The 15,713-nt window shown below is 42.4% G+C and overlaps 1 pseudogene; it reads right to left on the bottom strand.

The window, feature by feature from the left end:
* LOC121649383 overlaps window positions 1–15,713 on the bottom strand; it is a 543,071-nt pseudogene that overhangs the window by 60,991 nt on the left and 466,367 nt on the right.

Here is a 15,713-nt window from a genome sequence, read left to right on the forward strand (position 1 = left end):
TACCATGTGTAGCCTGGGGTTTTAATTAGAGCTTTAACTAGTCCATTTTACCATGTGTAGCCAGGGATTTTAGCCAGAGGTTTAACTAGTCTGTTTTACCATGTGTAACCAGGGGTTTTAACCAGAGCTTTAACTAGTCTGTTTTACCATGTGTAACTAGGGATTTTAGCCAGAGCTTTAACTAGTCTGTTTTTACCAGGTGTAACCAGGGCTTTTAGCCAGAGCTTTAACTAGTCTGTTTTACCAGGTGTAACCGGGTATTTTAATCAGAGCTTTAACTAGTCTGTTTTACCATGTGTAACCAGGGGTTTTAATCAGAGCTTTAACTAGTCCGTTTTACCATGTGTAACTAGGGATTTTAGCCAGAGCTTTAACTAGTCTGTTTTTACCAGGTGTAACCAGGGCTTTTAGCCAGAGCTTTAACTAGTCTGTTTTACCAGGTGTAACCGGGTATTTTAATCAGAGCTTTAACTAGTCTGTTTTACCATGTGTAACCAGGGGTTTTAGCCAGAGCTTTAACTAGTCTGTTTTACCAGGTGTAACCAGGGGTTTTTGCCAGGCTTAACTAGCAGGTGTGATGGGCGTACCTGGGATCCGTTGAAGACTCCAACCTGGACGAGGCGACCTAGTTTTTGCTGGTAATTCTGGATGCTGTAGGTGGCGAAGCGCCGGTCGCCATCATCGTTAAACTCTATTCGTCCCGTCAGGCCATCAGGGTACTTTGATGACATCAGCACGCTGAGGAGCCAATCAGAGAGCAGGAAAGAGAGGTTTCGGTTTGCTGTGAGCCGACACATACAAACATTCAGATAAATGACTGTAGGTAACGTGGAGGACACTGAAGATACCGGACTTCAGAAACAGTTATGATTCTTTTGGACTGATGGACTACATAGGTCATTCAGGGAGGAAGAGGAGGAGGACAAGGAAGAGTGACAGAAAAGTTTATTATTCCAGTTGTGTCACTCTGACTCCACTCCACAATTCAGGTCAGATCAGTGAAGAGTTTCTAATTTTTATAACCAGCTGAAGGAGACCACTTAGTCCACATCAGGGTGGCTGGGGGCTGGAATCTATCCCAGCAATTAGGCAAGAAGCAGGTGCACCTGGACAGGTAACCATTCCATCGCAGGACCAGCTCAGATCAGGACCACCACACCCCCGTGCAGCCACTTGCTATCTTACAAATTACTGTTAGAAACTGTGTTATAATCTGGTCATCTATCTCCTCTTTTTAAGTTTCATAGAGTTTGTAAATCAGGATAACGAAGGATTGCAGATCATTTCTAAATGAAGTTTTGTCTCCCTGGGTAACAACTATATTTGGGAAATTCAGACATGTGCATGCGTAGAAAGGAATTTGTATTTGATTAAAAGGTTTTACAAAGTTGGAATCACAACCTACCTCAACACAACCAGATTTACAGAGAAGAGTGAAACTAAAAAAGCAAACCATCCATGTTCATGCTGACACGCTGAGGCGAGCTGCAGGCGGTACTGACCGTTTGAAGAGAGGCCCGGTCCTCCAGATGTTGGTGTTTCCCACACAGCCTCGTGGAGGCTCTGTGATGTTCTCCTTCTCAAACAGTTCCTGCAGAGATTGAGCTACCACGGCAACAGCGTCTGCGATGTGAGCCGACTCGTTCTTACCGTTAATCAGCTGGAGGCCAAGCAGGCCTGCATCATGCACACACACACACACAGCAGAAAATTACACATTGAATACTATCCTTATTCACCCTCACATGCTAATTAAACACCATCTCTCTATCTCTCTCTCTCTCACACACACACACACACACACACACACACACACACACACACACACACACACACACACACACACACACACACACACACACTGTAATCTGACTTCAGAGAAGTAATTAAAAAGTGCCTCAGTGTAATTTAAACACACACACTTGGGGCCTCAGGCTTCAGGTCAGTGATCAGTAGCACTAAACTGCATGCTGGGAGTTCACTCTGACAATCACAGCTGTTTGTCTCGGCACAGAAAAGCCCCACTGAGACATTATGAACTGTAGCTTTTGTTTTCCTTCAGCAGACTTGCCACACTGCAAAGAAAAGTGTCCACATCTGTCCTCCAGCTGGGCCACAACAACCAGCAAACATTGTTAGCATTCTGCAAAAAACAATTGGCTAACAGAAACCTATATGAGCATCCAGGTCACGCTGTTAGCTTTCCCAAAAAACAGCTGGCTAACATTTAAAACTAAAACCTATTTAGAGCAGTTAGCTCACAATTTAAGCTTTCTTGAAAGATCAGCTTGCTAACATTTATAACTGAAACCTATATAAGCATATATATGTGGCTAGCTCAAACTGTTACTATCCACCAAAAGCACATGGTAAAACTACTAGCTGGACTGTAATCTGTTATCTGGAACACTGGGAGCAGCTGACCCAACAGTTTCTGATGAAAAACAAAACAAAAAAAATCACACAGATTGCATAAAACATGTATTTGCAGTTTAAGGGAATGCATTAAAGAATGCTAACACTGTTAGCAACTTCATTAGCTGAAGTCGCAAATGCAGAAACGTTTTCCTCATAATATGATGAGTCTGGTAAAGAAAAACAACAACAAAATCCAGAAATGTTGCAGCTCTGTTTCAGTTTTCTTTTCAGGGAAATGTTTCAGAAACGTGGGTGGACAGAATAACGAGAACATCTGGGTCGTCTGATCCAACACAAACTACCTTCGTATGGCTTTGTTGGATTTTGTGGGGCTGTGTTTGTTGTGATGGGTTTTTCTGAATTTAGCTGTTAACATTATTTTGTCCCCTGTCAAAAAAAGAAAAAAAAATCAACCTGCTGGTGGTATTTGAGGTGTAACCCAACATTTTGACTGTCCCTCTGCACAGAATACTTTCATATGATAACATACCGTCGAAGCATCATCTTTTTATAAGAGTTTCACCTGCTTTGGGTCAGATACAGCTATTACTGTTTATAAAGAATACATAAGGAAGCTAAATAAATGGTTTCCTTTAACCTCTTTAACCTTGACATCTACATACACAGCATCACATTTTTGGTTGTCTGCACCATAATAATAATAATAAAAAAACAGCTAAACCTGAACTTGGGTCTTAGAAGGATAACTATGAAACTCATGAGCTAAAACCTTGGATTCAGCAAGAATTCAGCTCCCTAACAATTAATAAGCCTCATTAACTAGAAGCCAATGGAACACAATGGAAACATGACTCGATTCAACTATTACTGTTGCTGCAGAAGTTTTACATTTGTTTTAGTATTCCTTTTTATTTAAACATATTTCCTGTATACATATTAACAGAAGCGTAGAGCTGTCACCCACATAACAAGTTGGGAGCTTATCATGTTATAACATAATCGTTTATTTTAAAAACGTATTACGTTATAACATGATACCATGAGCTAATCCGACCACTACACGCTTTCTGTGGAGGAGTGACTCAACTTTAGACACCATAAGTGGTGTTTAGAAATTTGTGGTTTTTTGTGCCTTAATTTTATTTTATTTTATTCTTTTGTAGTGATATTATTTTGTTTACTTTTAATTTCATTATTTATAAATAACAGTATTTACCCATTATTTTATATTTTTGTCTGTCTGCTCAGATTATTTATAAAAATAAATTACATGTTACAACCAGTTACTCAGTACATGAGTAGTCGTTTCACCAAATAATTTTTATTCTTACCTGAGTACATTTTTTTTGACTACTTTTTATTTTCACTTAATTTCTGGCTACTCTTCCCACCTCTGGAAGACATGAACAAAGATTACAACCTATTAAAAATATCTGACTTTTAAGGAAAATGAGCTTTGTTAGTAAAAACATCAGGAACAACTTTCCTGAATAAAAGAAATAAATAAGAATAAAAAAAAAACCCTTTTCAGGATGCTGAAACCTGGCCTCCAACGCAGTGTGGTCATATACCAAATAAAATATCTGAAGCATTTTCCTTTAAAAGTAACCTTGGACCTACCAGAGCAGAGACAAAACAACAGGATCCGTTTCAGAGTGAGGTCTCGCTGCACTTTTAGAAAAATGATTTTATTTTGAACACATCTGCTGGGACAGATGCAGATGTGCAGAAAAGTCACTTCATTTTTAAGCATGCAGCATCCGGCCGGTGAGGATGTTTTCTGGAGAAATAATTACGACAACAGAGTGTGAGGCGGATTACTCAGCAGCCAGAGAGCGTCGGTTTAAACCTACAGCAGCAGGTTGAACTCATGATGGGCTTCAGTAGAGCTACGAGCTGAAGAAGCTTAGCCGCTGTTTCACCAACAGTTTGATGCTGTAACTCAACCAGCTAATAAAACATCAGAAGTAACAGATTTTTCCTGTTCAGACCAGAATGTGTCATGTGACCCAGTTTAAAAGCAGCTTCCTGTCTGAACGAGGCCAAACCAGGAAGTGCGATGCAGAGGCGTCTGCATACATGATCCCTTGGCTGGCTGAGTAATCAGCTAATTCTGTCATCTCTGCTGGCCGGTGCAAAGGTCAAAGCATCGGGCAGGTAACAGGAAACAGGTATGCACCTTACCAGTGTTCGACTGGACACACATCACGGTTACCACAGCAACACTAGCTGTGTACCACCCCACCCTGCCAACCCTGTAAACCTGAGCACCCACCCCCACCCTCCCAGTTATGGGCCCATGTGACGGGCTGGTGTGTTGTGAGAAGAGGCGGACGGCGGGTAAACGAGACACACTATAGAAAATGAAACACACAAAAAGATGTTAGACACATTTAAAGCCACAGTTACAAGGACCCAGAACAGAAAGCAGCGGTTCAGAACCTTTAAACACGCCTCTGCAGACCTCAGATGTTTAAACGTTCAACCAGAAGAATCAGAGAGAAACACACCAGGACGCTAAGAAGCTAACTGGCAGTGAGGAGGAGGAGGATTGGCTTCCGTCATCCATGACCTACAGCACTACCAGAGAGAGAGAGAGCAGCTGTGTTTCCATCCAATCACAATACATCAACAGTGGCCTTCATCAACAGTTCTCCAGCTTTCTGGTCATTTTCCCTCACTTTCACTCCAGTCCTGGTACCAGTCCAGTTCCAGTCCTCATACCGGACCAGTTCCAGTTCTGGTACCGGATCAGCTCCAGAGGAACTTAACTCTGAGCTCTGATTCCTTCAGACCAAAAAAAGGCTCCTAACTCAAGAGAGATGTGTCGATACATAAGCAACTTAGCAAAGAGACGGTTTAAACTGGATCTTTAGGCTTTTTGTCACATCTTTGTGACAAAGAGCCTAAAGATCCAGTTTAAAGAGCATGTTCCCGTTTCTTTAGTTTCATGTGTGAAACCAGCAAAGATCCAACAGTCTGACGGACAGAAAACAGGATGTCAGCAGCAACAAGGTGATTCCAAGACAGCTGGCAGCTGGAAACCTGGCTTATCTCAGCATGGAGGCAGAAACTGGACACGTGGAGGACAGAAGAAGAGTCTGTACTATCTACAGCAGATGAACAGCATCTGAAATAAGCAAAGACCTGAACCAGGACCTGAGAGATGCATCTGGACCTTCAGCTGATCCATTTACTGTTGGCAATAGGAAGATGTGAAATCTTCTGGACTATCCTGGTGTGAGTTAGCTCTTAGCCATCATTAGCTAACTGAGCAGAGCACTGGTTAACATTTTTACTGGTTTTATGTTCTCTCTAACATACCAAACTCCTGATCCTCATTAATTTCCCGTTCTCTAATTGGCTGTGGCTGGTCACTGATGCTACTCACAATACTGGCACTACTGACGCTACTGATGCTACTGACACTACTGATGTTACTGACACTACTGATGCTACTGACGCTACTGACACTACTGATGTTACTGACACTACTGATGTTACTGACACTACTGATGCTACTGACGCTACTGACACTACTGATGTTACTGACACTACTGATGCTACTGACACTACTGATGTTACTGACACTACTGATGTTACTGACACTACTGATGCTACTGACGCTACTGATGCTACTGACACTACTGATGTTACTGACACTACTGATGTTACTGACACTACTGATGTTACTGACACTACTGATGTTACTGACACTACTGATGCTACTGATGCTACTGACGCTACTGATGCTACTGATGTTACTGACACTACTGACACTACTGATGCCCTTGATGGTACTGACACTCCTGACTGCACTGATGCTACAGATTACTGATGCTAATGACGCTACTGATGCTCTTGATGCTACAAATGCTCCTGACTCTACTGATGATACTCATTCTATTGATGCCATAGATGCTACTGACGCTACTGACACTACTGACTCTACTGACTCTACTGACTCTACTGATGCTAAAGATTACTGACGCTAATGAAACTACTGATGCTACTGACGCTACTGACATTACTGATGCTACTCACAGTACTGACACTACTGACATTACTGACACTACTGACTCTACTGACTCTACTGATGCTATAGATTACTTACGCTAATGAAACTACTGATGCTACTGACACTCCTGATTACTGATGCTACAGATTACTGATGCTAATGACACTACTCATAGCTAAACCATTTGCAGTAACATCAGTAGTGCTCTGATGCTACTGACACTACTGATGGTCTTGATGCAACTGACACTCCTGACTCTTCTGATGTGTCAGTACCATCATGGGTGTCTGTAGCATCAGTATCATCAGCACAGCTTGATACAGGACTGAGGTGCAGATAGATCTGGTTAAATACTTAGGTCCAGACCAAGATGACGGGAGGTCATCACAGCTTCCTGCTTTTTTTCCACATGATTTTCCACATTTCGTAGCACCTGACCTTAAATAAATGTGCTTTTCATCTAAAGTAACACTGTTTTTCTCTTTTATTTTTCTCTCAGAGGATACCAGAATGATTTATTTACCTGTTGAAATCACTAAATCTATCCCCTTTAGGGGGTCTGGGGACACTTAGCTGGTCACCCCTTTTCACAGGTATGAATTTCCTGATGCTGGTTTTTATGTCATAATTAAAAAATCTTCAGCTTTTCTCTCCTCTATTCTCTGCTCGTGGGCTATGAGCTGATTTAACTTTACAAGACAGTATTTGTAGTCAGGCAGCTACATGATGTCCTGGTAAAAATGACTTCAGAACAAACAGAGTTGGCAGCAGGTCCTGCAGGCTTCTGCCGGGCTGCAGGACCTGCTGTCTGAGAACTGGATGGAAGCAGAGCTGCACACAGAGAGGAAGAGGAGGACAGAGAATAAGGGAGACGGCGGGACGTACCGTCTGGAGCTTCGCTCAGAGCTTTGCTGGCCATCTCTCTCTCTCCGACCAGCCAGACGTAACCGGAGCCAGTCATGTTGAGCTGCCGGGCGGCTCTGTACACGGCTGCAGCTTCGTCCTCGCTGCAAACACAGGAAGCATGAGGAAGATTCGCCCTGCAGCGTCTCGGCCTGACACAGCTTAACATTTCTCACCTTTTTATTTCAATTCATCTAATATATTCATTTTATTCATTATTTTTGTTTTTATTTACGTTTATTTATGCACTTATTTTTGTCTTATTTATTTCTGCTTGTTTTTATTTATTTATTGTTATTAATTCATTAAATATTCATTTATTTGTTATTCCTGTCTTTTTGTTTGGTTATTTCTTTTCGCTTTTCCTTTGTTGTATTTATTTTGTTTTGATATAATCGTAAATTAATTTAGGCATCAAGGGGTCAAAATTGGACTAAACTCTTGATCCACAAAATCTCAAAGGAATTTTGCATCCACACAGAGACAAAACTGATTTTAGTTTTAGCTGCTGGAGAAATAAACAGAGAAGAAGACACGCAGCATGCTCAGAACCTCATGCTGTGGGCATGCAGTTCGGGGAGAGATAGGGCGATGGCGTTATCCAGTTTGGGTTGAAAACAAAACAGTTTCACATTAATTCTCTTTGGGACCTGCAGGGTCCTACAACACCAGCTTCGTGTGGACGAGATGCCAGATGATAAAAGACTTTACAAAATGGCTGACTCTCTGTCCACATGCAGAAAGAAGACCTTGCCTGCTGGAAGCTCCTCCTCATGATCAATAAATCTCATAATCAGGGCATATTGAGGATCAAGCATCTGGTTTAATTTGTAATGATAACGCATGATCCAGTGTTTGCTGCTGATGGTTTACAGACTGGGACAAGTTTGCAATCCAGGATACAAGACACTCCATCACAGACCACATCTCGCCAACCACAGACTGTTTTATAGCCCGCAAACAGATTACCATGTATCCGAACCAGAAACCTTGAATGAATAAGGATGTACGTCTTCTGCTGAGGGCTCCCAACGTAGCCTTTAGGCTGGGAGATGCTCATGCCTAAACCACAGCCAGGACTAACCTGAGGGGTGTTAAAAAGGCAAAGCTCTGCCACAAACAAAATTTGAGGAACTCGTCTCTAACGCCAACCCCAGATGGCGTCTGGACCATTTCAGGCTACAAACCCATCAACACATCCCACCATCTGGTGGACCTTCTGGCTGAGAACAACAGCCGAAAACAAAAGAGCTCATTTTGGACTTCGGGAGAAAAGCTGGCATCCATCCATCTACATCAACAGTGTTGCTGTGGAGCGTGTTTCCAGCTTTAGGTTACTTGGGACCCAAATCTCTCAGGACCTCTCCTGGACCATAAACTGTCCCATCTTGTGCAAAAAGGCTCACCAGCGTCTCTTCTTCCTGAGGACTTTGAGGAAGACCCACCTGTCCTCAGATCTGCTGGTGAACTTCCAGCACTGTGCCATGGTGAGCATCCTCTCTAATGGCACTATGGTGTGGAATGGGACCTACTCTGCTGCTGACCAGAAGGCTCTTCAGAAGGCAGTAAAGACAGACTATCTATCTATCTATCTATCTATCTATCTATCTATCTATCTATCTATCTATCTATCTATCTACCTACCTACCTACCTACCTACCTACCTACCTAGCCAGCCAGCCAGCCAGCCAGCCAGCCAGCCAGCCAGCCAGCCACCTAAATGTGATTTCTGATGTGTTCAATGACCCTCTGTAAATGTCAGAATGGTTCTGATACTGCTGATAAATGATGTTCATTCATCTAATGTTTGTATCTTTGCTGATCCAGAAAACTTTACTGTCTCATTTTCCAGCAATTTTGTAAAACTAATGGTGATATTGCTCTGGATCTGGAACTTTGGGAACATTAAACCTCGTCCACCTTGATGGACATGTCAGTCCATTCAGGGAATCATGAAACAGTTCTTCACAAGAAATTTAATTTATTCAACAGTATTTTATGTTCAGGCTTCTAATGAGATTGATTTTACTAGTAAACAGAAAAACATCACTGATCAGGCTAAAAAATTATTTAAATGTTTGGTGATTTTGAGCAGCACTGAAGATTTTACAACAAATTTATGTTGAAAAAAAGCAGAAAATATGAATGTATAAAGTTTTATATCAGTTCTTTGGAAGTGGACATTTTGTCCATAATGACTTCAGAGGGAAGTAAACTAATGCCTGACAGTTAATAGAGAGAAATTACATTTATTACAGTGTGATACGCCAGAATTCTTGTAGTACAAAATGCCTCCACCAGGGGGCAGAAGACCAGTATCAGATTGTGTACAACAGGGTCAGGGGCAAAGGATGCAAATAGTCTCAGAAACGGTATGATTCAGATATGATAGATTAGGTGTTGAAGGGTTAAATGTTATTCATGACACCTTTGGAAATATGTCATAAATCTACCAACACGTCTCAAAACTGGGACAGAAAGTTTGTTCGTGAATCTCTGAGCTGATGATGCAGAATGGTGGGCGGTGCCTGATCAGGCCACTGGAGATGACCAATCACAGCACAGACAGCTTATTAAAAGGCGTCCCACCCACCTGGCTGACAGTATGATGACCCGAGCTTCCAGGTCTTTGGCCTCTAGCAGCAGCGCCGTCAGGTTGGTGTCCTGGCTGAACAGCAGCACCTTCTCCGCCTGGACGGACCGGTACCACCGAAGGACAAGGAGAAACACGGCAGAACACGACACCACAACACACATCATGGGACAAGCATCATTAGCTCCAGACCACCAGAACCTCCTCCCCTGTCCACCCCAAGCCTCGACCATGCTCCCTCTCACCCCCGCTGATATGGGAGGAGGGGGTGCGGGACTAATAATAAAAAAATGGAGCAAAAATTGTCCAAGATCTGCTGAACTGAAAGAAAATCAAAGTCAAAGCTTGAATATAAAGAAGGAGGGGCAAAAAGTTGTGCATGGTGTGGTGGCACATGCAAAGTGAGGCGCTTTCAAGACTCCAACCAACCAACCAACCAATCAGGGACGTGCATGTTAGAGAGTGCTGATGCAACCGCAAATTAAATAAAAAAAGTTTGAGAGGAGAGAAGGAAGACGGGAGGAGGGAGGCGGGGCGGAGAAAGTGGTTCATTTCGCAAAAAAACAAAAAGACAGAAAAGAGGGGTGAGAGGGTCCTGAGAGGGGCGGTGTTCTTTGGATATCTGCAGACCGAGCCAAGCATCCGCCTGGCTGCATGCAACCCTTCACATGGAAGAAACTCAGAGGGGAGGAGGAGGAGGGGAGGAAGAGGAAGGGCGTCTCTCCTGCATTCTCAGTGTGCAGGAATCATGAAAAACCAAAAGAAAGGCAAAAGATGGTGGAGAGAAGAAGTGCCACCAGGATAAGAGTCTATCTCTGGAGCTGGGTTGGATTCTGGGAGGGTGGGCAGGGCTAACTGGTGTTTGGCTACTACTGGGCGAGTTCAGAGATTGGTTGGGCGGCGTGCATCGTTTGACCATGCAAGTTTATACCTTGGGTGTTCTCCTGAAGTCAAAGTTCTGTTGGTCGAGGTTTTCATAGTTCCTGTTTTTAGTCTGATGGGTAACGTGCACAGAGAAAATATGCAGACACAAGATTTTAGACAAAGATTATAGCAAAGCATCCAGCAATGATTCTATTAGCTTGTTTCAGCTTCCAGAGTCACACGCAGACACATCCCAGACCGTCCACCTGTCCGTCCACCTCTCTGTCAGTCTGACCGTCCACCTGTCTGTCCACCTGTCCGTCCACCTCTCTGTCAGTCTGACCGTCCACCTGTCCGTCCACCTGTCTGTCCACCTGTCCATCCACCTCTCTGTCAGTCTGACCGTCCACCTGTCCGTCCACCTGTCTGTCCACCTCTCTGTCAGTCTGACCGTCCACCTGTCCGTCCACCTGTCCGTCTACCTCTCTGTCAGTCTGACCGTGCACCTGTCCGTCCACCTGTCCGTCTACCTGTCTGTCAGTCTGACCGTCCACCTGTCCATCCACCTGTCTGTCCACCTGTCCGTCCACCTCTCTGTCAGTCTGACCGTCCACCTGTCCGTCCATCTGTCCGTCTACCTGTCTGTCAGTCTGACCGTCCACCTGTCTGTCCACCTCTCTGTCAGTCTGACCGTCCACCTGTCCGTCCACCTGTCCGTCTACCTCTCTGTCAGTCTGACCGTGCACCTGTCCGTCCACCTGTCCGTCTACCTGTCTGTCAGTCTGACCGTCCACCTGTCCATCCACCTGTCTGTCCACCTGTCCGTCCACCTCTCTGTCAGTCTGACCGTCCACCTGTCCGTCCACCTGTCCGTCCACCTGTCCGTCTACCTCTCTGTCAGTCTGACCGTCCACCTGTCCGTCCACCTGTCTGTCCACCTCTCTGTCAGTCTGACCGTCCACCTGTCCGTCCACCTGTCCGTCTACCTCTCTGTCAGTCTGACCGTGCACCTGTCCGTCCACCTGTCCGTCTACCTGTCTGTCAGTCTGACCGTCCACCTGTCCATCCACCTGTCTGACTGCCTGTCCGTCCACCTCTCCATCCACCTGGTTTTACTTCCAGCACCTTTAAATGTTTTACAATAAATGAGGAATGTCATGAATGATTTTTTTCTAACTGTGGCCTTCAGAGAGCCCTCAGGGAAATTTGGGGAAAGTTGTCCCCAACAAGACTCAATCTCATGACTGTTATTTTTATTTTGTTGGACGACTCCAGTGGAAAATGATAGTTTGCTATATTTTGGTGAAAAAAATGGGAGACTTAGTCGTCCACCAGGAATTTTGTTAACAAATAAATGAATGAATCACTTATGGTGGTGATTCATTGTGTTCACTAAGTTCAGAGAATAAGCTGCAGAAAACCAGGTTTTTCTAAATACACCCACGACCCATGTTTTTAAGTTATCTCTGGATTTGGAGGCTAGGTGTCTCCTAAATGTTCTATTTATATCTTGTCTATGTTTTTATGTTCTACTGGGAATAAAATGTGAGTTGATGGAATCCTGTTTTTATTTACGTTTTATACAGAGTCCCAGGTTTTTGGAATAAGGACTTTCTTTACTGGTAAATCGTGAATATGCAAATAAGTGTAGGGAGCAAACTACAGGGACTTCTTCTTTAGCAACTCTGTGGTGGCTCTTTTCATAAAAACCAGAACATGGCTGAAGCTCAGTCACATGGGTTTTAGTTACAGAGGTCTTATGCAGCTGGATGTTTCAGGATGAAGAAAACCAAAGAAGCTTTTATCAAAATGAGTGATTTAGAAAGAGCTGATGATGATGTGCAGAAGAACAGAGCAGCACAGCGGCCTGCTTCAGCTATATTTAGTTTGAGGTGTAAATTTACACCTGAACTGTTTCTGCAGGTGTAAACACAGTTGCTTTGTTTTTAGAGAACAAGATCTGTGACAAGGATGAAGATGTTCCATCTCAGCCCAACGAAAACACCTGAATGTGACCAAAGTCCGTCTGAATGGGCTGCACCTCAGTAGGAAGCTCCTCCACTCAGTCCCCTCCAACCTAGCTTCTGGTTTGCTTTTCATTCTGTCCACTGCTTCTTCTTTAGGCGAACCAGCCTGGACAGGAGTGTCTATAAAACTCAGACTGGACAACAAGGAGGCCGAAGGTTACCCTGAAGGATCTGAAACCTCCAAAGCAGATTCTGCTGGATACGTCTATAAGACCACTTTAAGATTGAATTCCTCAGAGCTGGGATTTATGGGAGTGGAAAGAAGAAAGAAATACTGGCTGACAGAAATGTTGAGGACTCAAACGTCTGGAAGAAGGTCTTCTGGTTAGAGGAGGCTAAAGCTGAACTATTTGGGCATCAAGGAACAAATCCTCCACCTCTTGTTCCCCACAGTTACGCAAGGTGGTGGAAGTATCATGATGCCGACATGTAAATGGGTAAAAACTAGTTTGTCAAAGTCTAAGGTTCTTAAAGGGACTATTTGGATTGATTCTTCAATAATCTTCATAAAACTGAAGAATTACTGAGCAAAACCACTTTATTCCGGGGCAGGGGGCAGCATGAGATCCTACAGTCCAGAAGATGTCTGCAGACAACAGGAAGCAGCAATGCTAACATTGCTTAACTCTGGAGCTAGCAGCCAGAACCAGAAACCAAGTCTTACTGTTGCTGTTTGTGGTGAAAGTTTGTTTCCAGCTCTAAAAACTGTTTTCCTATGACTCTGCCTTTGTTGGACATGAATCATGAAGGTCCTGCTGGTTTCCATGGAGATGAAGGAGGTTTATAGTGAAGCATTCTCTTCCTATCACTATGTTGGGCTTCACTTCTTTCTAGATCCTCATGTTGTTTCTAAGGTGAATGTGGGACTTTCCCTTGATCCTCCTGACTCTGACCATTGATAGAGGTGTCCATCATCATCATCATCATCATCATCATCATCATCATCATCATCATCATCATCATCAGCTAATGGCTAACTGAGATATCTACCTGCATAACACCTTATTGAACACCTGGAAACCTACTCAGGTTCTCTTTTACCTTCTACTGTGGTACAGATCCTCCTCAGACATTACTGTACTCATTCCTAAGATTACATTACTCATTCCTAAGATTACATTACTCATTCCTAGGATTACTTTACTCATTCCTCGTACTACTTTACTTATTACTAGGATTACTTCACTCGTTCCTAGGATTACTTTAGTCATTCCTAGGATTACTTTACTCATTCCTAGGACTAGGTTACTCATTCCGAGGATTACTTTACTCATTCCTAAGACTACTTTACTCATTACTAAGATTACTTTACTCATTCCTAGGATTACTTGACTCATTCCTAGGATTACTTTACTCATTCCTAAGATTACTTTACTCATTACTAAGATTACTTTACTCATTCCTAGGAATACTTTACTTATTCCTCGTACTACTTTACTTATTACTAGGATTACTTTACTCATTCCTAAAATTACTTTACTCATTACTAAGATTACTTGACTCATTCCTAGCATTACTTTACTTATTCCTCGTACTACTTTACTTATTACTAGGATTACTTCACTCGTTCCTAGGATTACTTTAGTCATTCCTAGGACTAGGTTACTCATTCCGAGGATTACTTTGCTCATTTCTAGTATTACGTTACTCATTCCCAGGATTACTTTATTCATTCCTAGGATTACTTTACTCATTCCTAGGATTACTTGAGTCATTCCTAGTACTACGTTACTCATTCCTAGGATTACTTGACTCATTCCTAAGATTACTTTAGTCATTCCTAGGATTACTTTACTTATTCTTAGGATTACTTCACTCATTCCTATGATTACTTTACTCATTCCTAGCATTACGTTACTCATTCCTAGGATTACTTGACTCATTCCTAAGATTACTTTAGTCATTCCAAGGATTACTTTACTTATTCTTAGGATTACTTCACTCATTCCTATGATTACTTTACTCATTCCTAGCATTACGTTACTCATTCCTAGGATTACTTGACTCATTCCTAGGATTAATTTAGACATTCCTAGGATTACTTTACTTATTCTTAGGATTACTTCACTCATTCCTATGATTACTTTACTCATTCCTAGGATTACTTTACTCATTCCTAGGATTACTTGACTCATTCCTAGGAATACTTTAGTCAGTCCTATGATTACTTGACTCATTCCTATGATTACTTGACTCATTCCTAGGATTATTTGACTCATTCTTAGGATTACTTGACTCATTCCTAGGACTACTTTAGTCAGTCTTATGGTTACTTTACTCATTCCCAGGATTACTTGACTCATTCCTAGGATTACTTTACTCATTCCTAGGATTACTTCACTCATTCCTATGATTACTTGACTCATTCCTAGGACTACTTTATTCAGTCCTATAATTACTTGACTCACTCCTATGATTACTTTACTCATTCCTAGGATTACTTTACTCATTCCTAGGATTACTTTACTTGTTCCTCGTACTACTTTACTTATTACTAGGATTACTTCACTCGTTCCTAGGATTACTTTAGTCATTCCTAGGACTAGGTTACTCATTCCGAGGATTACTTTGCTCATTTCTAGTATTACGTTACTCATTCCCAGGATTACATTATTCATTCCTAGGATTACTTTACTCATTCCTAGGATTACTTGAGTCATTCCTAGTACTACGTTACTCATTCCTAGGATTACTTGACTCATTCCTAAGATTACTTTAGTCATTCCTAGGATTACTTTACTTATTCTTAGGATTACTTCACTCATTCCTATGATTACTTTACTCATTCCTAGCATTACGTTACTCATTCCTAGGATTACTTGACTCATTCCGAAGATTACTTTAGTCATTCCAAGGATTACTTTACTTATTCTTAGGATTACTTCACTCATTCCTATGATTACTTTACTCATTCCTAGCATTACGTTAC

Source organism: Melanotaenia boesemani, chromosome 11, assembly GCF_017639745.1.
Source record: "Melanotaenia boesemani isolate fMelBoe1 chromosome 11, fMelBoe1.pri, whole genome shotgun sequence".
Classification (NCBI taxonomy): Eukaryota; Metazoa; Chordata; class Actinopteri; order Atheriniformes; family Melanotaeniidae; genus Melanotaenia; species Melanotaenia boesemani.